The 24,442-nt window shown below is 53.0% G+C and overlaps 1 protein-coding gene across 6 annotated transcripts in view; it reads left to right on the top strand.

The window, feature by feature from the left end:
* LOC144179063 (uncharacterized) overlaps positions 1-24,442 on the top strand; it is a 367,429-nt gene that overhangs the window by 215,485 nt on the left and 127,502 nt on the right. The gene's annotated exons all lie outside the window — the stretch shown is intronic.

Below are 24,442 nucleotides of genomic sequence, written 5' to 3'. Positions count from 1 at the left end.
TAGAGAAGGAAGCTCTTGTGCTTGATTAGAACTATTGTGGAGACTCTTCTGCTATTAGCTGTCGGTTCACAGAGTAAATTGACCGGCACATCGTTATAACAGTTATATTGGCACACACACCGGCGGTGCACTTCCTTTCCCAACCCTTCCTGGCTCTAGACTTCACGGGAGGGCTTAGCGCCGCATCACGGTCGACGGGAATAGGAAGCGCTGCGCTGTAGGTCGTCTCCTCGAGAAAGTGAGGGAGGCGGGGCTGACACTTCGTCTAACCGCCGAGGCGCGTTCAAGCAAATCTTCCCGAGAGAACGGAAGGAACGCGCGCGGCTACGTCGCACCATCAAGTCTTGGGATCTTTTCCACTCCCCATCTTCTTCGCCATCGCTCGCTGTGCCAGGTGTGTTTCCAGTGAAGGCGCAGATTGAGATAACGGGCCCGGGCACACCGAGCAGTTTATTTCTTCGTAGGTGTGTCAGGGGCCAACTCAGTTGATGTATAGCGAGACGCGGAGATATAATGTCGTGTTCTTGCGCGCTTCGGAGCACTCTCGGAAACGTCCGTGCCGAATGAAGGAGGGAATTTGCCGCCAACTGCCGCGCGCGGATTCACCCCCCCCCCCCCTCTCCACAAAAAAAAATGAACAAAGAATAAACAAGACTGCAAATGGGGTAGGTGCAAGAATGCCTTCACGTGTGGACAGATGTGTGATAGTAACAAGCAAAGACATTCAACTTTCGCGGAAATGCTCGGAGGGATGGGATCCAGAATATGCGGATGACAAACTATTAAAGAGAAGCTTTAAGGTTTACCACATGCACGCGTGAAATCGACGTACTCGCGCTACGACATACACCTGCGGCGACATACGCCGCTGCCTTTATGCCGACCGACGACGACTTTACGCCGACCGACCGACGACGGCGAGTAACCATATATCGCCGTAACGCGTGCGTAAACCATGGAGGAAAGTTCCTCGTTGGCGTAAACCAATGCGCCGCGCAGCGAGGCTAGAATACCCCGGACTCAGCGTTGTGGTGAACAGTTCAACTACATTTTAACTGAAATAAAGCAAGTAATGCCCATTCTAGCAAGATCACGTATATTTAATACAGAAATAACTAAAAGGGGTCTTGGAACATCGAAAAACGCTAAGAATTAGTATACTTACTTGGCAGGCACAAAACCCTCTGCCAGATTTGGCGGAAAATCTTTTGCTCTTATAGTTGCTCGTTGTTTCGCGTGTTTTCTCCCGTGGTCTGCTGTCCGTATATTACAAATTACTTAATTAGTTTTATCACACAATAGTTAAGTTAGCTTACTTGTCAATTGGCTCTCTTGTTATGGGACCTGAACGCCGGATAACGTGACCACCAGAGGTCGGCTTCAACACCGTGCGCCCGAAAGTTTGCGGCGATGTCTGGCTGGCTCTGACTTGGGCGTAACAAGCGCAGCCATGTAGTCGGCGTACGCGCTTCCGCCGGTTTACGCCGTTGCGCGAGTACGTCGATTTTACATGTGAATATATGGTTGGGCCTTTAGTGTTCTCACTAACGGCGCCTGCAACGCGAAAACGCCGAAGTAAAAGAAGAAAAAAAAAAACGCTTCCGATGGCCGGAATCGAACCAGGGGCCCTCGCGTTGTGGAGACGGTGTCTCATACCGATTGCTCCATTTCGATTGACTGACTGTAGGGTTTAACGCGCCGACGCAACGCAGACGATGAGGCGCGCCGTAGTGGAGGGCTCCGGATTAATTTTGACCACCTGGGGATCTTTGACGTGCGCCGAAATCTGGTACGCACGGGCGTTTTTGCTTTTCGCCTCCATCAGAAAAGCGGCCGCCGCGGCCGGGAATCGAACCCGCGACCTCGTGCTCAGCAGCGCAACGCCTTAGCCACTGAGCCACCGCGGCGGGTCTTGCTCCATTTCGACATGGTCGATCTTAGTGCAAGGCTTTAACCGCAGGCCCAATCAAAGTTTTTTTTTTTTTCAATATAATCCGTTTTGCGGAGGGGTGTATGATTTTTCTGGTGTTATTTTCTTGGTGTTTCATGCAGTCTCGCGATAGGATTAGTGGTGCTGAAGAGCCGAATATGCTTAATTTTTGTGCCCTTTGTTGAAGCTAGGGAAAAGAAGTGAGAATAAAGTAAAAAGTGGCGCAGTTCTCCTCATATTTTGCTCTCTCATAACTACTCATCGTTTGGCACTGGCCTTAACTTTTCAGAACCCTATGGCCTTCTATTCATGAGGGGGAGAAAACAGCCTGTCCTTTAAGACATGTATATGTGCAGGACTGAATATCTTTATTGCTTCATAATACCCGCTCTGTCCCGAAATAAAATTGGCTCTGCTATCCTCAGAGCCAATTTTTACCGTCGCATTCAAAACAGCACTGCTTTTGTGATATGCGGTTGAAGGCGGAACGAGCTCGTAGTAGGAGGCACGAATCGTGGTGGATTCTTTAAGTCTGTGCCGTGTGCTTTTTTTTTTTTTATTTCTCTTACTACCTTTCCTCTACCCTCTTCCTGGCTTTCAACTTTTTCTTCTTGGCAGCGACAGCACAGGTTGCGTTGGGCGCACCCCGAGTGCTAAGTATCGCTTTTGACCGTGGACGTCACTCGCGAGCTAAGGATTACACTATAAAACTTAGTTTCTTCTTTCTAGGAGGTGCGAAGTGCGCAGCATGGGTGCCGCTGACATTGATGAATGAAATAACGTGCCCGGATATTGAAACAGGATGTCAAATATTCATACGACACTCTACTTTGCGGGTCCCTGTTAAAATATCTCCATCCTAGGCATGAAGTATAGTGATGTTCAACACGAAGTGATACTTTTAGACTTGACCTCTCGTGTAATTCGCATCTGCAGCCTTCTCTTTTTTGACAGCGTCACTCAGACATCCTCCCGCTGACTCCCTTTGCATCTACACGTATCTCTCTCTTCACAACCTATGCCGGTAAAGCGGGAGCAGCAAAAGAGGGGAGAGAATGGGGGAAGGGGGGGGGGCGCTATAAACTTAACCTTGCAGCCTGACAGCATGGTAGGGGCAACGCCATCGGTCAGCCCCCTCTCCCTGTTAAGAGATGACGGAGGGTGCTCCAGTTTCTCCGATCCTCTTCTTCGGTGGCCCGAGTTCGCGGAACGGGCTCGCGTTTTGCCGAACCTCTGGCGCCTCAAACGAGCTGCGGGAGCGCCGCGCGAACGCGCTCGCGCACGTCTCAATTTGTCTGGTAATGATGGAGCACTGGGCTGCGACTCCCACAGCCCACTCTCGGGACCCGGGCCCATTTTGGCGCCCGACGGTAGCATACCGCGCCGTTATTACACTACACACGGGCGGGAGAGGAGCGGGTCGCTCGCGGCATTTTCGCCGAGGCTGCCTGCGGAGCTCCTGCTTATTCTGCGTTGCTCCGTGGACTCCTCCTTCTCCTGCGCATCCGCTCTCGCCCCTCGATGCATCCATCGTTCTTGGCGGGGCCGTCCCGGAGGTGTTGTCTTCTTTGCACCTCCTGCGTTGCTGGCTTCTTTTCGTGTACGCTCGCAAGCGCCGGGCTGGCAGGTCGGCGTGCTTATGTATGCGGAATACATGTGCAAATATGTTTTCCTTCATCTCGTTCGGCTGCATGATCGCGATTCTTCCTGCGAGCCCTGCCGCTTCGCCGCCCCGCTACGGCGGGCAAAGAAACTCTGTTTGCCAAGCCGTCTTTATTCTTCCCGAGTTTTGCGAGTGCCTTCCAGGATAGTCCGTGTGTTCCGCGTTGAACAAGGGTGCTCGCTGCGGAGCTGTTGCTTTTGGCCATTTAAGTCTCGCGCTCCTCATGCTTGCTGGTGCGCTTCTCTCTTGTCTTTCCGAGCTTCTGTTTGAATGGTGTAGCAACCTTGAAGGCCACAAAAATTGGCGCGTAAAAATACCGAACGGGAATGTGTAGGCACTTCTTTTCAGTTGTTCCTGGAGCCATGTGGTGCTTTGGAGTATGTTTCCTATGTTTCTCCTTTACTGCTGTTATTTGCTGAGCGATTTCCGGCTTGTTTTGTTCTTTAATATGTGGGAATAATGCATGGGCAGTTAGTTATGGATTACGCTGGACATTTTGTACTTCCCAGAACTGCTTCGAAATCGCTCCCTGTTTTCTTTTTTTTTTTCTTTTTTTTGTTGCACATTGCCCATAAAATTTTTATTGCAAGAGTAGTTTTGTATTGTCAGCGAAGTGTTCCCAACTGCTTCGCACAGGCAAATAAAAGAGCCCATGCGTGAAGCCGGCGGGTCTGCGTTATTTGCACGCAAGACAAAACGAGCGCCAACTTGCTTCGGTTCTAGCTTTCGACATGCCATTCTAATTGCTTCAATGCGGCCTGTTGTTAACAGCGGGCCTGGTTGGTGTCTCCCTGCCTGGTTGTGGGAAGGGGCATACTTTCCTGGAAAAGTGTTATGGGCATAGCTTCTGTTTCTTACGTGGCTCTGTTTAGATGCGAAGTTGTCTGGGCGAGAGAACTTGGACGCAGCCCTCGGGAGGCTATCTTCGTTAGCTATGCTTCCACTGCACGCCTTTGCTAGTAATTTCAAACGGGATGGTATTGATGTTTAAACGGGATGGTATTGATGTTTAAACGGGATGGTATTGATGTGGCCAGAATACTCGACCCTATCCCTTTAGGTCCCCGTTCGGCTCTGTGATGTTCGATTGGGACGACAATGAAAGGGATGCAAAGAGATGTGCCCAGTGATGGGGGGAGTAGGGAGCCAGACGACATTGGCCGTGCCACTTTAGGCCAACGCTGAGGGATTTTGCAGGAAATGGATCGGCGATCGCCGAACACTTCAGCCGCTTGCTTTTCTGCAACTGTCTCGTTGGGTGTAGTTCCCCCTTGCCGTTCGCAAAAACTGTAGTCAACAGTAAAACACCACGCGGAGGCAACATGGTTTTGGCATGCATGCCCTGATTTCGTTTTCTCCTCACCTTCCGTCTTATCCGAAATCCCGCGGGGCCCGTTGCGTGCCTCTCCGCACAAAGGCCGCGAACAAATGTACCGTAGCGCTCCGCCTATAAGCCCACTCTGCGCAGCGGGCGCACGCAGTAGGGGCGCACCAGTGCGGCCGCGGAGGCGGTAGCCCAGCGAGCATCCGGGAGGGCTCGCAGCGCTGTACTAGGCGCGCACGCCACCACGTGCGCCCGTGCTTCGCTGGGCCCCCTTTTGGCGGCCTGGCAGGATATGCGTCCTCTCGCGCTGATAAATAATAATAACGCGTACAATAACGCGCGCACGTGTGGCCGTTATTCGAGGGCCAGCGGCAGCCGCCGCCGACTCTCGCATGCAAGCGAGCCGCAGAGCTACCCGGACCCGCGGCTTCGCTCCCGGCCGTGTCGCGCGCGCTGTAGTGCTCGGGCTCTCCTTCGTTCACCGCCGCTCCTTATGTTTCCCTTTCTGCCCCCCCTTCTCCTTCCCCAGTGGCCCGAGCGCTGTCTCCCTCCCTCTCGCAGAGCCCTCGTCGGGCCGTGATGCGTTTACGACTCCCATGAGGTGTTCCAGTATGGCTCGTGTTAGATAACGGGGCACCACTCTCCCGGTGCACGCTCCGAGCAGCCGCTCGCCTTTGGCGTGAATATCGCGACGGCCCTATCTGCCGCGGGAACCCCGGTGGTTGTTGCGTCGGCAGGGAAAGGGCCGCCCTTGTTTTGCGCCCCATCGTCCTTTATCTCTCCTCCTCTGTACCTCTTGTCTTTCTCTCCTTTTCTGTCTGGCGTGCCGGCGACCGTGGCGAGAGGATACGGGACCAGGACGGGCTACCATGTGCTCGCTCTGTATGCACGGAGCGTGCGCGCCTCGTACGATCGGTGCTGCGATTCGGCTCGTATTAGAACATTCATCCCTTTTTCCCTTCTTCGTTCGTTCCCCGCTTTCCCTCGTCGTCCGAAGCCCCCTTGTTTTTTCGGCCCTCCGGAGTGAGGAACACAGATGGGTCGTCGTGTAACGGGGAAAAATGAGGGTCATAAAGATGCTCCGCTGCGATGTGATGGGACGGCGAGGCCCGCGCGCGCCAGGGAAATGGCTGCCGCTAGTGCCCCGCAATTGACCGATGGCGACAAGAACGAGGTCCACTCCCCCACCATCACTTGCCCCCAGCCTGCGGCTTAGGTCACTACGCGGCTCATTTCGCCGTGCCTGCGCGGCACGTAGCACGCGTTTCGCTCGTCACCGCTTGGCAGGTAGGCAGTCGTACTTGTCTCTGTAGTGGGCCTTTCCCTTAAACAAAGTATGGGCAATGCAGTGGCTGCCCCGCACAACTAACATTTAATACCTACGACGCTGTCGTACGCCTTCCGTTTTTTTTTTTTTTACTAGAAGCGTTAGTGAGGTACTAATCATTGCATATGGCGCTCATGCTGTTGCGATTGTGCCTCTGTCCTTATGGTGGCCGGGATCATTATCTCTTCAGAGGGATGAAACACTATTCCTTCCTTCACTGAAGCACACGATTCGTTATTTCTTATATCTCCCTGTAGCGCTGTGTAGCGAAATTTCTCCAAGGGCTGCAACTGCCTCGTCTGTCTTTTCTTAAGCCATCAGAGGAAAGAGAGAGAGAAAGACAATAAACTTTATTGTGTTTACCAACTGTAATGCTCAGTCGTCGGCCGCTGGCCTTTGAGCTCTGGCAACGTCCCCGGCCAGTTGAACGGCCCAGAGTTGACCTTCCGGTACGGTATCCCAATGCTTACTGTTATTGTGCAGCCATTCATGACCGCCCACGGACATTACCATAACATTTGCGCTAGGTCCGCGCGTCCCTGACATCTATTGCACAGAGTAGACTTTTTTTTTTTTTGGTGTCGTGTCCCGCTGAACTTGGGCAAAAGCTGGGAAAAAGCGATTTGGAGTTGAACCACTTCGTTAGGAGCGATTACTTGACCCCTTCAGTTACCATTGGTGCTCTTTCTATCGTTCTCTTTTCATTCTGTTCGAGTTTGGTGGACGTCGCTGCTCAATAAAAGTGTCTGTAATTAAAACAGGTGAGGAGGTTATGTAACACCCCGCGCTGAACTGTTCTCGGTTACCATTCAGCGTGTGCTTTGTGCCTTTAGCATCCGCCACGTGGACAATACGCAGTCTGAACTCCAGATCAGAATTCTGATGCAAGACTCCTGTCAGCCGTCAAGCATCCTGCCATACCAAGTCCTGTAATGTGTGCCTGGCGAAAAAGAAAAGGAAGCCGGCAGGAAGTACGGGGATGTGGACAAGGCAAGGAAAGCCCGCTCTGGAGGGGGGTGGCACAGGAAAGGACACCGTTTTTGAATCGGGAGCCATAGAGGAAAAAGACGAGGAACTGCGGGAGACGAAGGGAGGAGGAGGGAGCGGTTGTACGAGAGGGGCAGCTGCTGTGAGCCGAATTCAGCGCTGCTTAGGAAAAGAGGAGGGGAGAGACGCGCATGAAGACGAGGCTGGTTCGCTCTGCGGACGCCAACGGTGCGGCATCGGCCAGGAATAGCAACATTAGCGTGCTAGACCTTGTTAGCCGAGAAGGGGAGAGCGAGGAGCGAAACACGCAAAAAGAGGGAGGCGTGCCAGTCGCTGACCTTCTTCCTCCCTCGGCCGGCGAGCTCTCGCCCTCTCTTCGCGCTCCACGCTCCCGCGCTTCCAAAATAACGGACCGTTAAAATCCTCTCCCGCGGCGGCGAGTGCTGCCGGCCCGGCGGCAGTGCGTGAAACAGGGGGTGGGGGGGGGGCTGGAAACGGCGGCCGCTGCTACTGCGACCGACTGGACGGCGCGCGTGACTCATCATCTGGCAACAATGATTAGGCCTGTCCACGTCAACGTTTGTACAGGCTCGGGAGGGATGAGGGGGAGGGGGCAGGGGAAACCGCGAGGTGAAGAGGAACGGAGGGGCATTTTGAAGTATTAAGTAATGCGACGGGGAAGAATGTCTCGCTGCGAGAGTAGGAAGAGGCGTGCGCGCGACAGACTGAAAGGACCGCGCTGGGCTCCTCGCCTTCATATTTCACTTGGTGTATTTACTTCTCTTCTTATCGCCGTTTGCTTTAGGAAATGGCGGCCATTTTTCAGTCCCCATATGGACCGCTAAGGGCACTGATGGATTTCTCTAACAAGTACCAAGAACTTTGTAAAATATTAGTAGAATTGGGTCTTGGATTCTTCACGAACCGACGCAACCGCGCTGTCGTTTTTTATCAGTGGCTGCAATTTTTCGACATTTCACCTGGGCATTGAAGGCCATTGCAAGAAATGTAGTGACTTTACGCCTCTTCCGAATGCCTTCGTTCCGATCTTTCAAGAGCGCTTCTAGTTCGTTAACATCGTCACTGATATTTCTGTGCGTGTGCTAAATGGTAATTGGTCATTATTGAAGGGTCGTATCGGAGCAGTCGGTAAGAACACTCACGCAGAGGATCAGACCAGCGTTAATATAAACTGGGCTAAAATCGCATTGGGCAGCTGTCGTCGGGCATGTCTAATGTAGCGTCTTCACTCTGTTTTCGCGTCTTCACTTCGGTGCTAAAACGCTCTTGCTCGGCGCTCTTCCTGCATGGGAAAAGCGTGATCGGAAATTGTTCGGAAAAGTGCCACGTTAACAGAGCCACGGGTGAGATGCGCTGAAGTATCTTCACCATCCAGGCAACGGCAGGAGCTATAGTCCTTATTGAACATTGCACTCGTGTTCCGCGCGCTGCAAAGTCGTTTGTCGCCTAGTTTTCCCGCCACATTAATCCACCGACGCCGCCACGAGGTCTGGGAGAGCCGACGCATTTCGGTCTGGACGGCCGACTCTTGGGAGACGACAGCCTCGAGTGGCTCGCTCACGCGCGTCCACGGCGGCCGACGCGCAGTGGCTCGTAAAAGCGGAAGATCCGCGCGGCCGTTTAGCGGCCCCACTGCTCCATTGCGGTCTCTCCGAGAGATCGTAAAAAACGCTGCGCCAAGGAGGGCGTTTCCGCTCTCGGACGCGCTGGTCGCCCCCCTCCTCCTACAGACATCCTCGCCCAACCGCGAAGCAAAGAAGGAGAGGGGCGAGCTTTTTGTCCTTCAAAAGTGCAAGACCCTTGTTCTCCCTTTGACGACTTCCTTTTTCCTCCCGCCATGGGCCTCTATCGAAGTCGGTGCTTATATACGGGGAGGAGAACCAACGGAGAAAGAGGCAAAATAAAAATGGTGGCAGCGAATAAGTAAATTGGCAAGGAACGACTCGGTGGGAGCGCCATCGGCGTCGTTTAAGGGTGAGTCAACTTGGTCGCGCTAAATGGAGCTGGTCGTCATTCCGTGACCCAGCTTGAAAAATGAAAAGAGGATGGGGTGTCGGCGACTTCTTTTCACACCCTGATTTGCCTGCCAGTTTGCAGAACGCGCGTGCTTCTTCCAAATATTTGTTTTTTTAATGTTCTTATAATTCAACTCCGCCAGGTTGGGGGGGGGGGGGGGGGTCGTCGTGTTAAGACTTTCTCGTACGCATTCATTGGCGCCCCTTCTGAATTTTCTAGCTCTGTTTCTGATGATAATCTCATAGCGTTAGGCGTTCGCGAACATGACTGTGGCTTAACAGGTTCGTCTTTTTAGCTGTAGTGTAGCGGTACGTTAGCGGTTGTGCGTATTTATTGAATGATTTGGGGTATAGCCTGGTACGTAGCGTCATTCGTGTCGCCGTTGTTCATTCAATCGTCTGGTTGACTTTATCACGGCTACCGCTACACGCCATGTGAGAATAGCAACGCTGTAGATAAGTCTTCTTTGCTTCCGCTATTTTATAAGACTGCCGTGAGTTGCACCCTGTCGTACAAAGGCAAGGAGAGAGCGGGGTTGCGACGAGCAACTCTATCTAGTGAATCGTTCCCATTTGCGATGTAGAAGTCTGCAGCGGCCACCGGCAGCCGCCCCATACCCCGTGTCTCACTCCTCCCTCCCCGGCATAGCGCTCAGGCGGCGCTGGCGGCGCTGGCGGGCCTGTCTCGAACAACGGGTCCAGTAGTTCGTTTCGGGCCCCGGCTTGATTAACAGCGTCTGGACACCTCACTCCCACGCTTCCATTCATTCTACGCCGCCCTCCCTCTGAGGACCCTCATTTTCTTCCCGCTTTCCCGAGCGAAACGCGGCTGTCCATCGTGGTGCCTCGCTCTCCCCCCGCGTCGTCGGCGGCGCGTGCATGCGTGTCTTGCTGGCGAGCAGGCCCTGGAGGCGTCCAGAGGCAAAGCAGGAGGGAGGATGGGGAGCGAGGGGCGCTGGTGTCTCCTCTTCCTTCGTTCGCGACGAGGAGGAGGAGGAGGAGGAAGGCGGCCGGTCATTCCGACATGACTCACGGCGAGCGTGTTCGGAGCTCGCGCGACAATGGCACTGATGGCCGCCGCCTGTGCTGCTGCCGCCGCTCTTGGCGACGGGCTCTTTGCATGCACGAGAAAGCGCCGACTGTGTGGCAGGGCTAGGGGAAGCTGGAGCAGCCTTAACGCCATCCGGACGAGCAGGCAATCTACCAGCACTGTCTGGTAGTCGTCGCATTTCTTACTGCGATGACGCTTTCCACATCGGCCACGCTCAGCACCACCCGTGCTAGGGCGATTTTTGCATTGAGACTGACGTAACACGTGTGGGCTTGCCGCATGCGTAATGTTTGTCACCGGCATCGTATACGCCTGACAGCGTTGTTCGAAATCTCCCGCACGCTTCTTTTTTGCATGGCAGACCAGGGTAACCTTAAAGTTCCTGGAGCTGTCCCAAGCCAGCCGAGCAAAATATAACCAGATGTAATCAAAATGGCTCAAATCCGAGTTGATGCGTCTTGTATGAACCACATTCAAATTTGTGTTTTACGAGTATAACTGCTCCTTGCTTGTGAAGTACAACACCATTTTTTAGGGCTACGGACAATTTTTGACTAGCTGGGATTATCTTCCGTACGCCGAAATCTCGTGCGCTTGCCGTGTTCTGATTGGGCCTCCATCCGAACAACAGCCTCCGCGGCCAGCACTAAACCCCGCCGCCCGTGCTTAGCAGCACAGCGTGTAAGCCACTGTCGGGCTTCATATCAACCGAGGCAAAGGAAAGCTTTATGCGCATACAGTATGGCTGAGGTAATGCGCGTACGCGCATCAAGCTTGTGTTTCCTTCTTCAATTAAATCACCGAGTGTGTGGTTGCTAGCGTTGTTTGCACGGCAGTTGTGTCGAATCAGCCGCTCGAGGGCGCTCTTTTTGCGCGCCAACTTTCTCCGGCCGCGCTCTCCTCTGGGGAACGCGGAAGAAGGGTGAGCGAACGTTGCTCTTGACCCAGAAACGCGCGTCTCGTGCCCTTCCGCTGGAGAGCTCGCTGACGTCTCGTCTCCCCTCGCTGTGTGTATCAGATTGTGGCTGCGTGCTTCTTTTCACGGGGCATCTGCGGGAGGAGAGGGGGCCCGGAAGGCCAGGGCCAGCTGGTTTCCTTCTTTCCGGTGTTTGGTTTTTTGGTCAGGGATCGCCTCTGGGAGGCGGGCTCCTGGATGCAAGCTCTGAAACAGCAGTAGCTACGTCCTGCCGTATTATTGAGTAGAATAGTGTAATAAAAAGAGCAGACCGGCCTTAGAGTGAACTCGCATTTGGCTCGGCGAGCCCTCTGAGCGGTTCCCGGTGGTGGCTTCGCAAAATGGCATAGCACCGCTTTTCACGCGCACACATTGCAATTTTCGAGGGTGCAGTCGAATTCCAGGCTGCCTGGGTGGCGGAGGGAAGTGTGTCAGCGTAAGACAGTAGGCCCCGAAGGGCAGTGAACTCTACGCCGTAGAGAACGCCCGGTTGTCCCTGCTGCTGTAAGCGAGCTCGTAAAGATGAGGCTGAGTGAACAAGGAAAGAAGGGTAAAAAAAAAAAATAACCCGGCACAGAAATTTGGAAGTGGGGCATGGAGACGCAGGAATAATGGGCTCGGAGAGAAGGAGGAGAAGGATGGAGGGGAGACAGGAGCACGCGACGCCGATGGCGACCAACTCCCCTTTTCTGGCGCGCTCGGCGGGGTGACGCAAATTGGTGAAAAATTGATGGCTCGCGTGGCCCGCGCATGACACGGTGAGCAGTAAACAGCGCGCGGAGGAGCGAGTGGCTGCTCCTCCACCCTGGCCCTGGGTGCCGACCCCGTTTTTATTTCCCCGCTCCTTAAAGTGGGAGGACAGGAGAAAGGCCAGGGGCCGGCTAGCTGGCTGCAAGCGGAAAAAAGCACGCCGGTTGTGCAGTCGCGAAAGTTGCATAGCTATCATCGTCCCTGCGCGTGCGCTCGTAGAGGAGCGATGCATCAGGGATGGCGCGGAGTCGAGGTAACAACTCTTGGCGTCCCGCTGTCCTCCACCGGTGGCTTTCTATTTTCCACCTTTTTTTTTTTCCCCTCTTGTTCTCCCCAAGGATGGAATTGCACTTGGGGGTGGGCTTCCTCGCACGGCTCTCGATCCATGCAGGCAAGTGCGCTGCGTGGGCTCCCGAGTCGACAGAGCGTGCATATGCACGCACCCTCGACGAAGCTCTTAGGCGCAGCAGCGGCCTCGATGGACGCACGGCGCGCATATATCTCCCCGCTTTTGAAGGCCTCCTCTTCCTGGCCGCTCGTCTCGAAAAACTAGGCGCTACGTCTTCTTTCTTTTTCCCCCTCCATACCTCCCTGGCTCCCCGTGCCCCTTTCCGGTCGTCCCCTTTAATCGGGAGATATCTCCCGCGTGTCCGGCGAGATGACGGGCTCGCGCAGGAGAGAGGAGATCGTTCGAATATGCGCGGGGCCGCGTAGTTGCCTCGAGCCCGCACTAGCGTAGACGTGCTTCGCGCCAGGCGACAGTCTGGCCTTTACCCGCCCCTGAGCTATGCTGCGTTGCTCGCACGCTTTCCCGTTGCGCTATCTCCTTTTTTTCACTTTTCCCCGTTTATATCGATGCCGCGTTGTTTGTTGCAGCACTTGGGCGTAGTCATTCCCCTGCGGACTCTTCAGGAAGCGTGCACCCAGTGAAGTCGTTTGCCTGTTTGTGCGCGTGTGCATACGTGTTCTTCGGGCTGCGTTACTCCTTTCTATCCCCTTTTTTTTCTCAGTGAGAGGGCTTTTGCGTGCACGGGTCCCGCGTACAACGGATGTGCGCGCTGCGGCGCGCTTTTTTATGGACGCTCTGCGTTCCCCAAAGGCGCGCGTGCCCAAAGGAGCGTCGTCGTCTCCTTGGTCCCTGGCCGGCTCTCCGGCACGCTCTTCTTCCCTTTTACGGCTCTCCCTTTGATTCCGCCGGTGGGGATGGCTCGGGAAGGGGGGAGTGCGCCCTGTTTGTGCATGCCCTGCCGGTGATAAAGCAGCCGGATTACACTGTCCTAAAGCGCTCGTTTTTTATTCATCCCGCGCCCGTTATTTACGTGTACGTCGGCGGTGGCCGCCGCTGTTTGCATGCGGGTGCGTTCGACCTGCGCGCAGATGCATACCTACACGCACAAACACTGTATACATGCTCCGGAGAGCTGGAGATATACGATCTACGTTACCGTGGCCCGGCGGCTCCTTTCAGTGGGCGCGGGGGCAGCAACAGATTACGCGAGAGATGTAGGACCCAAGACATATATATATATATATATATCTATATGTATATATACATACATACATATATATATATACATATCTATATGTATATATACATATATATATATATATATATATATATATATATATATATATATATATATATATATATATATATATATATATATATATATATATATATATATATATATATATATATATATATATATATATATATATATATATATATATATATATATAGCGTGCATACAGGATACAGGAGATTTTGTGAAGAACGAGTTGGGATGCATACTTGCATGCCCAGCCGCGGCTTTTCTCGGACCTGGGCGCTATGAATAAGTCACGCCGAGAGTGTGTCTCTTTTTTTTCTTGCGGTAGTTTTTGTTGCTTTCGCTGCTGCTGGAAGAGTTCCGCCGCCGAAGTGATGTGTGCCTCCCGTCGGATTCTGTCGCTCTCGGGTGACTCAATGTTTCAGGACTCCTAGGGCAACAACTGGCTGTGCCTAGGGTCACCTCGCTTTTTCTTGAGGAGTTGATACGTTTATCTGGGGCTGGGCTCGTGCGTCGTATGAACTTCCATAGCGGCACCACTGAGTTTGCAACTGCATTTCATCTTAGTTTTTTCTTCTTTAGACTCCGTCTGTAGTTGTTACCGCAATTATTGGAGGTGTAAAACCGTAGATCACTGTAAATCGTGCAATGTCTTGACCACTGAATCATGCGTTGAAATTAAAAGTTTAAATCTGGATAGCGTGCAAGGTGTCCTTTCGCGTGCGGGTGTGCAGGGGAGGACGGACAAGCGCCTCGAATACATACTTGAATGTTCAGCAAACGCGCAGACTCGAAGTAGACCTTCACGGGATCGGCGCCTTTGCACTTCCATCAGAAATGTATCAAACCCACTGCCGGGAGTTGAACCTGTCACCTGCCCTGATAGCTCAAGCGCATAGCTGAACAGCTTACTGCACCAAATCGTTTGGAGAAGTAACATTGACGCTCAGTAGCATTCGCTGTACGAGCCCCAAAACTGCCGCCACGATATTCCACTTACAATCCATTTAGTGGAGCATTGTTCCGGCCAGGAGCTCCTTCGTTGTCTTTGTCTTTTTTTTTTTTTTTCTCGGGGAGAGCAGAGTGAATGCGGGACGTGGCGCCTCAGCTGAGAGGATGGCACCACAAGCGTGCGGTAACACGTGTCTATAGGGGTGAAAAATGGTACGCGGGTCGTCTTGTGGTTGGCGATTCTATCCACGGTGGGATTAATGTGCGCAGCTCGTAGCAGGTGTTTCATGGCGTCGGATAATTCGGTTTGCGCAGTCGATACCTACAGTAGCTGCTCGTCGTCGGGGGTGTCCTGTGCCCGCCCTCCGCGAAATGCAGCTACACGAGGGGGCTGGTTGCGCGTGCCTGCAATAACGAAGCGCGTGTGCTCATGCCGGCGACGCTCTCTCGTCGACGCGGGCGCTTCACGAGTAGCGGGTCTCGTTACGCCCTACCCGACGGGACATGCAGGCGGCATACGTGTGGGAGTGACGCGGCACCTTGCCCCCTGTCGAGTTACAAGCCAACAGTTTCTGGTAATTGTACGAATGGAGGTGTCTCCCCGCATTTAAGCTATTCATTTGCCCGGCCGTCTCTCAATCATTTTGGAATGGCCCGCCGTTTGTAGCGCTGCAGCTGCAGTTATTCTGTATTGCACCTAACCTATGTTCAAACCTACACTTGAAATATTTTTAGCCACAAATCTCGCAATATTCTTGTTCCTTCTCAGCATTAAACCACCTTGGGATCTCTAACGTCCGCCGAATTCTCGACACACGGGTGTTCTCGCTTTTCGCCTCCATATGAAAAGTAGCCAACGCAGCCGGAAATCGAACCCGCGTCCTTGGGCTCAGCAGCACAACGCCTTAGCCACTGAGCCACTGTGGCGGGTCGTAATTTCGTCTGTACCAACTGCGACGGCGAAGCGAACCCGCTCCCAGAACGAAGTATAGCCACTAAAATGAGAGCCATATTGCGGAAAATACAAAAAAAAAGCCCCTTTTCCCTCTGTGAGCACAGCGAAGCGCCTAATTAACTAAACGCAGCAGCTGTTCATGCGTGTGCAGCGCGTAGACCTTCTCCGTCTAATTATGACAAATGGCCATTCGCGGTCCCAACATGCCGGCACAGCGGCCGTGCTAAACGTTTTCCGAAGCGTGGGGCTGGCGGGGGCGCACGTATTCCGAGTGACTTTTTCGGCGCGCCGCGTTACACGCCCGGGCCACAATTACAGCTTACCGCCGCCGCCTCCGTCGCAGAGAATGAAATAAAGTGAGTGAAACACGTGCGATCAAAAATATAGGGTGCCGAGCGTTGCCAATCAGCGAGGCGCTTTCGTCTGTTACATACCTGCGCTTGTACATCGAGAGCACTCTCTCCTCAACGAGACACCGTCTCTCTCGTTCGGCGTCGTGGGACGTGAGCTCGCGCGGCGGCGGCGGCGTCCGTTCTAATTCCATCGTGCCCCTTTCTGCCCCGGGCCGAATGTTAAGCAGGGCGACCCTAGTTCGCTCCCGCGCATGTATTCATGTCTGCGCGCGGCCGAATCGCGCCTCGTCGTGGCTAATGCGCGCCCGTCGGCTGCCTGCTGCCAGCCTGCCGTTTTTCTGCGGTGGCGCGGACATTAATATTTATGGCGGCGGAGCGTTGCAATTTGTGTTCCCCGATATTGGAACATGAAAGGCCGCCTCGCTGCCTGCGAATTGAGCGCTCACGCGTCCGCTGCCACCGGACGCTGTGTATGTATCCCGTGTATACGTACGCAAGCGGAGAGGGGGCGTAGCTGCAGCGCTCCTCGCGAACCGCTCCCGTTAACCCACGGCTCGTATTTGTCCTCTCTCTCTCTTTCACCCTGTCTTGCGCTCTATCCATCTAGCGGTGGTTTCCTGCGCCTGCGTGTTTTCATTTGTGTCGCGGGGTCTCGAAACAAGCACGGCCCTATTACGTTATTACTGGCCCAGCTCATCTTTCCTCTCCCACTCTACCCTCTGTCTGGCCCGCCGTTCGAGCTCCGAGTGCGGGAGAGCGCTTCACGGGAGGCGGCAAAGAGTGGGACGTGGCGGCGGCGTTAACAACCCCGGCGGATGCCGGCCCTTGCTCGCGCCGCGCTGGTGGTAGCCGCTCCGAAGCTCTTTCGCGATGAATTTACGAGCTAGCGCCTTCGCTATCATTCCTTTCACTTGCCGCGTGCGTGCTCCCATCGCCGTGATGGTGAGCAGGCTACTACTTCTTCGGCATTGGCTGCGTCCCGCTCCTTCTGCTATTCGTATGCCTTTCTTGGTCGGCTATAAATTCTCTAATCGCCTCCTTATTTGTTGGCCCCATTTTTTCATGCATAGTGGTTTTTTTTTCTTCTTCTTCTTTGCGATGTGTCGTGTTGCGGACTGCGTGTGAGCGCTTGAGTTCGGCCGGACATTCACCGCGTGATCGTTGCTTGTTCGCCTGGCAAACCCCCCTCCCCCACCCCCCGCTTTCCGTCCCTCTGAGCGCTACGTAGAAGGAGCTGTACATAATAACTGCCTTTTACGTGTTGAACTGCCCGTGCTATAGTGTTGCCGTTGTATGTTCAGACTTCTTCCAATCGTAGTTAACTTGAAAGGAGCCCCTGAAACATAAGGGAGCACACTCCACACCCACTCCCGAAGACTTGAGCTCTTGTTTTCATGGAAAAAAGCGAACTGCGCCTCCTAAATTTATACGCTAGCACATCGCGGTACGAGACTTTTAACGATATAGAGTTACATGTGAAACGCTTCGAGGTCTCACTACATGTCAGCCACTTCAGCTGAACCCGTACAACCCGATATCTTCGTGGTCGACAATAAATTGGTGGTCATGTCGCGCTGCGACTCGCGCACCTTTCTGCGACTGTAGGTGTAATTGAGTGATTACGTCTGACGGGTTGGGAATTTATAAGCCACCTTGCAGCAACTGCAGGCCGACTATGTATTATTTTTAATTTCAACGGTGTGTAGTTCTCACTTTTTTTACTTTTGCTTGCTGGCGCTAACTAATGCCATTACACAGTATACACTGAACGCATGCGCTCGTATTAGTGCACTAAAATGCGATGCGTAAAATAATAGCGCTTTCTCGACGTGCTGGAATGCGCATACGCAGCACTGTTGCGGTCTGTGGACTTCTGTTCCTCTGCTAATAGGAACCGAGGGAACTGCGGAGCTGCGAAAATCGTCACTTTTGTTCACTGGTAGGGGAATCGGAATCTCACCGCGTGCCCTTCGCCTGAAGAAGCGCCTCTTCAAAGGTCGAAGAAACACCAAGAAGGAAGGTGCTGGAGGTGGTACATGTGGAGTTGCCGTCGCAGACTAGGTACGGTTCGTCCGCATCCGAGGAACTTTGCAGGTCACAGATATTTGAGCTAGTATCTGAAGGTGAAAATTCGTATGGCTTGCCACATAACGAGCAAGAACAAGAGCCTCGAACATACGGTTATCTTGAGAAGAGCCAATGAAAAGGCCTGGAAGAGGTTTGGAAAGCTCAAGACGACGTGTGAAAATCTGAGGAACGCCTTAGCTTTAATTTTGTCTTTGTCGCGTTGTGGTTGGTTCTCCCCACAACCGCGGCGTGTTTTAGCCTCAGCCCCAGGGAGGAGCCCTTCTTCGTGGCGACCCAGGGCTCGGGCCCCTTGCCACTAATGCGCACGAGGGGAATCTGCAGAGGTGGATCTCGGAGAGAGGGAGGAGCAGTCGCTTAACGTCCGTCCGCTCGTTGAGTTCCAAGCAGCCGAGGCCTTTGCTCGCGCAACGTGGAGAAAGGGGAGCAAGAAAGCCAGCACTCGCAAGACACAAGAGGAAGCCTCCCTATTGCGTCATCGCGATACAATGAAGCACTGTCCGCTCTTCTCTGCGGCTATAGCTACACGCAGAGGATCGAAGTGGCCACATCGCGAGGAAAAACAAAACTGGGGAAGAAGGGAATGCTCGAGGCTTCGTCACCTCGGAGGCGTTGCCTGATGACGCCCTTTTGGGCGACTGCTGTTGTTTACTCGCCGGGCGGCTGGCACGCGCGCTGGTGCGCCGTCCGCTCTTCCGTGCGGGGCCCAGCGTGACGGATTTACACACGGGAGCCAGTCCAACTTCGGCGGAATGGAAAAATCAGCGCGGGCACTGGGGCTCGCGCTCTGTCGGCTCGCCTCGCTCGCCTGCCAGCCTTGGCAGCCCCGGGCCAGTATTTATACACATTGTGTCGGGCTCCACCACAACAGCGCGCAGACAGGAGGCTCTTGGCAACTAGAACGAGGAGGCCCTTTGCATGAGCGGGCGAATACGTTCGCCCTCGCTTCACGTGCACGCCACCCTCTGTATCGAAGCTCACCTCGTTTGATTCGTCTAGCATAGCTCCTCTCGTATCTCCTTACGCGTCATAGCTTTTCTGCTGGCTCCAGCTGCTCCAGATGCTATTATTTTTGTGCGAAACACGGTTGGAAGCGTGAGTTTGAGGTCGCCAGAAAATCCGCTGTTGCGCTACCAAGACTCGATCAGAACTCACGTTTTTTCAAAGCGCGGTGTTTTTTTTTTTTTTTTTTTCCGGAAATGGCAAGCCATGGTCGCTGTCAGTCACGCGGACTGAATTAGTAGATAATTATCATTTTCATTTTCTCCTTTATTACAATTTAAATTTATTTGAGCGATAACATGTTTCTGAGCAATGTTTCGGGTACTTTGATGGCTGGCACTTGTGATGACGAATCCCCCCCTCCCCCCTTTCTGTTAACCCTTCAAAGTTAAGCGACTGGGCCTCACATGTTCTTCTTTGTCTGTAGAAAAGAGTAGTTCAGCATTATCAGCATTAGTAGTTCAGCATTCAGAAGACTGAGTGTCCCCCTCCATGTTTCACCCTTACAGTCCCCGCTTCGGAGGACAAGTTATGAGACCCTTCTTTTTTTGTGTTTCTATGCCGCCCTCAAACTGCTATCGCACATGTAACGCACTTATCTTCCTTTACCTCGATTTCAGGCACTCTGTTGATCCCAAGCAGAGCCGTAACTTAACCACGAGTTGTCTTCTACCGCGTCCCTCGTCATGCACACGTTGAAATGATGTGTAACCGTTGTAAATGCTCCGTGTTTTTGGTTTTTCTTCGTTTTGTTGTGGCGCTAAACGCATGCGCAGACTCACGCAGCGCGGCCACTGTCAGCGTAAACGCGCGAGATTCAGCCGCGCATTTCCTAAAAGGCAACCCCTCATTGCAGCACCCGCCAGTGCGGCGATTGTTGTGCGGACTTAACCGTTCTCGCTGCCGCCGCGTTTCCCTTCATTTGGCCGCGTGCGTAGCAGTCGTACAGCTGGCTGTTCGCGTATGCACTAGCGGTGACACCAGCGTCTGCAGAAGGGGGCCCCCATGGTCCTTTAAAAATAGCCTGCTTTCAGACGTTCGTACGCGCCGCCTCATCCTGCAAGGGTGCGTCTGGCAGGCTTTCTCCTCCTCCTCCCGCGTCCCTTCCTCCTGCCCCTCATTGCCTTTGGCGAGCGCATCTACGTGTCCTCCTCCTCCTCCACCCCGCTGCCGGCTGTCGCAGCGCTTCGCGCAGCAAGATTCCCCTGTCCCCCGAGCGCAAACGCTGCATATATATTCGGCCAGATTCCAAACGGGTCCCTCGCTAACCCGGGCCGACGAGTCCCTCCTTTGCGGCAGCAGAAACCAGAAATCTGTCGCGTGGAACGCTCATCGCGGTTCGCACTTGGTTGTGGGGCTCCGTTGAGTAACGCAGCTTGGGATATCTTGTACAGAGTGCTACGTTAAACAACGTCTCGCTTGTTCATGAATACGACTGCGTGCACCTTCAATTGAGCCGCCGTCTTACCGAGAAGTCAGACCGATTTTTCTTGCGGCGCATCGCACGACCAACAGGTCTCTCATGGGGATGGTGATATCTTGAGCGATTTCCCCAACTCCTGCAATTTGTTGTATCTGCGCTACTGAGAAAAAAAAAAAAAGCCCCCGCACCCTGTCGGACACGTATACTTGCACCTAGCTGCAATTCGACGGAGCTATTACAGAGAATTAACGGGGTGAACATTCAGCTCTACATTGCAAACGATCGTGTCGACGTAATGCAAAAGCACTACAATGAAGGTACAATTTTGTTATACGAGCAAATAAAAACGAGAAAATGTGATCGCAAAACAACAGTGGCTGTAATGTGTACAGGGGAAGTGAAAACCTAATTCTTCGCGGCATATGTTGATGGAAGAGCTGGCGTCATTGTTATTAGCGGGGAAGCGCGATACCGTCATGCGTCGGTGACGTGACTACGATAAGGCACCAAGAATCGATGGTATCGGAAACCTCATTTCTTGTGAAAGGGGCTTCGCCGGCATAACGACTCCATCGACTTCGGCGCGCAGTGTGTGGTGTGTTCGAGAGCGAGCGAGCGAGCGAGCGAGAGAGAGAGAGAGAGAGAGAGAGAGAGAGAGAGAGAGAGAGAGAGAGAGAGAGAGAGAGAGAGAGAGAGAGAGAGATGATTGTGTTATAAAGAATATTGAGCAGGGATCGCAGGTCGGGGAGAGAGGCGGAGAACTGTTGTACCCCATAAAAAATTACAGTTAACTTGCCACTACTAACGCAGTGAGGTTGAAGGATTGGAGGGGACGCATTATATCTGGCTATCAATACTACGTTGAACGACCATCAGCAAAGGGCTCGTGCTTCTGGCCTTTATTGAGGACTTGGCTTTTCAAATTCATCGGCTCCGCCCGCATTTCGCGCTACCGTACTAAATGCTTTCGGTGCGGGGTTTCGGATATAGACGCGGGTCTTCCGCGAGCGTCACTTGATGGAGGTCAGCAGAAGTTCCCGGGCTTCTTCTCTACGCAGACCGAGCTACGCGGCAGGAAGTGCCCTCTCTGTGAATTACGCTGCGAATGTTGGACGTCGATGGAGGCACGCCGCGACGATTTGGAGCAAATGGAGATTAAGAACCTCCACAACTCCACCGGCCGGCGCCCGCTGTCTTGGCATCATCGATCGAAGGGGCCGGGCGGGGGGCATGAGTTCGGCTCTGAAAAAAAATAAACAGTGAAACGTGACATTTTTTTCGTAAAGGGGTAACAGAGCGAGCGCAGTGCCATAGCTCAAACGAGGCGACTGCATTGACGTTCCCTTTGGAACGTTCTTTTTTTTTTTTTTTTTTTAGCGGAGATCAAATATTTCTTGAAACTATTAAAACAGCACACTGAAGAAAGTTAAGTTTGCGAAGAAATATGGTTCACGAATAGTTTTGACGTCAGGTAGGGTCTTCGTACAGCGTACAATGTAGAACACAGTGTGAACAGTGTGAACAACCATGGATATCGGTGATCGCAGCCGGCTAATCCACTTAATTGAACCGGCATACAAAGCAAATAGCAGAAATAGCTATCCTAGCCTTCGAGCAGTACTTGGAGCTCCCAGAGGTCAGAAAGTGCTCACTCACTGTCTCTTAACTGATCATTCGGCCCAGCACACATCACGCCGCGTAACTTGCAACGTGGAGCAACTCATTGGAGCAGAAAATTACGCTTGAACCGAGAGGCCCAGGTGATGAGGAGCAAAATGGGTACGGTAAAGAACAGCTTGTTTTGCACAGCTTTCCTCACCAACGGTAATAATAATCTATTCCAGAAAAATTCATAGCGCATGCGGACGAGGACACGGAAAGAGAACAGACACCACGGAGCGCTCCGTGGTGCCTGTTTTCTTTCCTAGTCCTCGTCCGCATGCGCTATGAATTTTGCTACAATGCAACACCAGCTCGCTCAGGAATCCGTAATAATAATCTATGCTTGCATGCTTGGGAGCCTAGCGAATCATGCGACAAGCACTATCGGGTGGCGATTACGATTAGCGAGCAACGTTGCGCTTGCAATTTTTGCGGATATCCACCGCACGTGTGGATGGCGCGAGTTGCAGTTCCGTTACCTTTAACCGGCTGGCCATATATTGTTACGCAGCGACAGAACTGTTGAGTGATCTATTTACAGTATTTATAAGGCGCTGTAAATATTGTGAATATTTACAACATTTATAAATATTGTAAATATAATACTGTAAATATTTTAAATATTTACAATATTAATTAGGATTTATTTGCATCACCTTCAACCGTAGTTCGCGATATTTGTGCTGCCGCCACGTGACGATATGCACTGCCCTGTGGCTGCTCGCTCTAACTGCGGCCCCGTTCTGCACAAACTACAGCACCGCGGGCCGACGCTTTCCGCGCCTCCGGAGCAACTCCTCCGCGCTCACCTTCTTCTCCTGCCACCGGCGAGTGCAAAACAAAGCGAGCAATGGGAAACGTGCGGTGTGCTCCTTTCGACCACGGGGAACACGGTCCATCCTCCGCCAGAATATAGGTGTAGTGCGTGGCGCGGAGCGAGAGGTGGGTGGAGTGGCGGGACAAGCGTCGGCAGGAGGGGGCGCGCCTTTATGACGGCATCTGTCAGGGACGAACACGCGTCGTCCGTCGCTGCTGCGACCCGCGAAAATGATGAGGCTGCTGCTGCCTCTTCCTCCGTCGTCCCCCCGCACTCGTGGCCCGTCGGCGCCCGCAGCGGGAGAGCCATCGAGGGCCGTTTGTTTTCCATGCGCGGGAGCTACTAGCTGGCCGCGCTCTGCCGCCGGTGGCCGCCGCCGAGGTCCACACGACGCGCGGCGGCCTGTTGGCGTTGACAGCGCGGCGGAGTTTGTCGTTCGGCTTTTCTATGCGTCCACCGCCGCTGAAAGGGAGGTCAACACACCCGCCGCCTCTCCTCGCACTGCCCATTCATTCTTTGCGCCGCCTTCTTCTCTCTTTTTTTTACTCCCGAGCGCTTGTTGTACTTGACATTTCTCTGGCGACGGTTGACGCGCACGGAAGAAAACGCAAAAGCGGGTTTGCCAGAAGGGCGCTATTTATGGCAATTGCCGTGTAAAGTGGCCTGATGGGCCGATTTTGTTTTGTTTACATGTGCGCCCGTGTCGGTGGGTACGGACGCCGAAGACAGGAATGGGGCGCTTCGTAACTACGCGTGCCTACAGCGACCTAGTTGAGGCACGTGTTATGATTTTGTGAACGTTGGAATGGCGCCTGTTCCAGTGAGGTGCGTTATTAAGTGGTGATGCGACGTGATATCTTCTGCTTAGATGTACTGCAGAAATGCGGAGATGCAGCCAGCATGGTGGTCAGTGGCTGGTGCTAATTTGACGCCTTTCGGTATAAAAAAAAAATTGCACGAGATGTGGACCATCAACAACAACAACAAAAAGAGAAAAGAACGTAGTCCACGCATGTCCAACCATCGGCTGCTTCTTTTTCTATGATTATACCCAGCTTACGGAAATTCGGAGATGTGCGAAAGCTTTCTACGCGCATATCCGCCATAAATTGTAACGTTATCCCAGCTGTAATAGCTGATCACATTATATCGTCATCAGCGGAGCAAAACTGTCGGCGTGGGCAGTTCCGTAATTTTGTATTAGGAGCCGAAGTGCATTGGTGAAGTCTCTGATCCATGTGAAAACCGCTTGCACATTCAGTTGATAGTAAGCGCACTCAATATGTTCCGGTGTTTCTATCTCAATTGCACAAAGCTTGATATGGTACAGGGGCGGTAGTCATGCGAAGGAATATTTCCCTTTCATACGGGGTTGCCGAATTCCTGATGGAGGCGCAATTAAATCTTGCAACCCGTCTGGCCTTGGATTGAGCCCTGTTACGATAGCATGTTCCTCAAGGGCCATTAAAGCGGCTTTCTTTATGTTGCTCAACTGAAGCAAAAAAAAAAAATTGGTGCAAAGATTAGCTTGATGTAAGCCGAGCGAAATTCCTGTTGATTCAGTTGAAAAACAATGAAGATGAGAGGAAATCAATGTAAACTTGGCGCACCCTCACGAGCA

Source organism: Haemaphysalis longicornis, unplaced genomic scaffold, assembly GCF_048455015.1.
Source record: "Haemaphysalis longicornis isolate Haplotype H1 unplaced genomic scaffold, Haemaphysalis longicornis Haplotype H1 scaffold_4, whole genome shotgun sequence".
In the NCBI taxonomy this organism is placed as follows: domain Eukaryota; kingdom Metazoa; phylum Arthropoda; class Arachnida; order Ixodida; family Ixodidae; genus Haemaphysalis; species Haemaphysalis longicornis.
The sequence above is the reverse complement of the archived record's forward strand: the minus strand, read 5'-3'. Positions and strand labels throughout refer to the sequence as shown.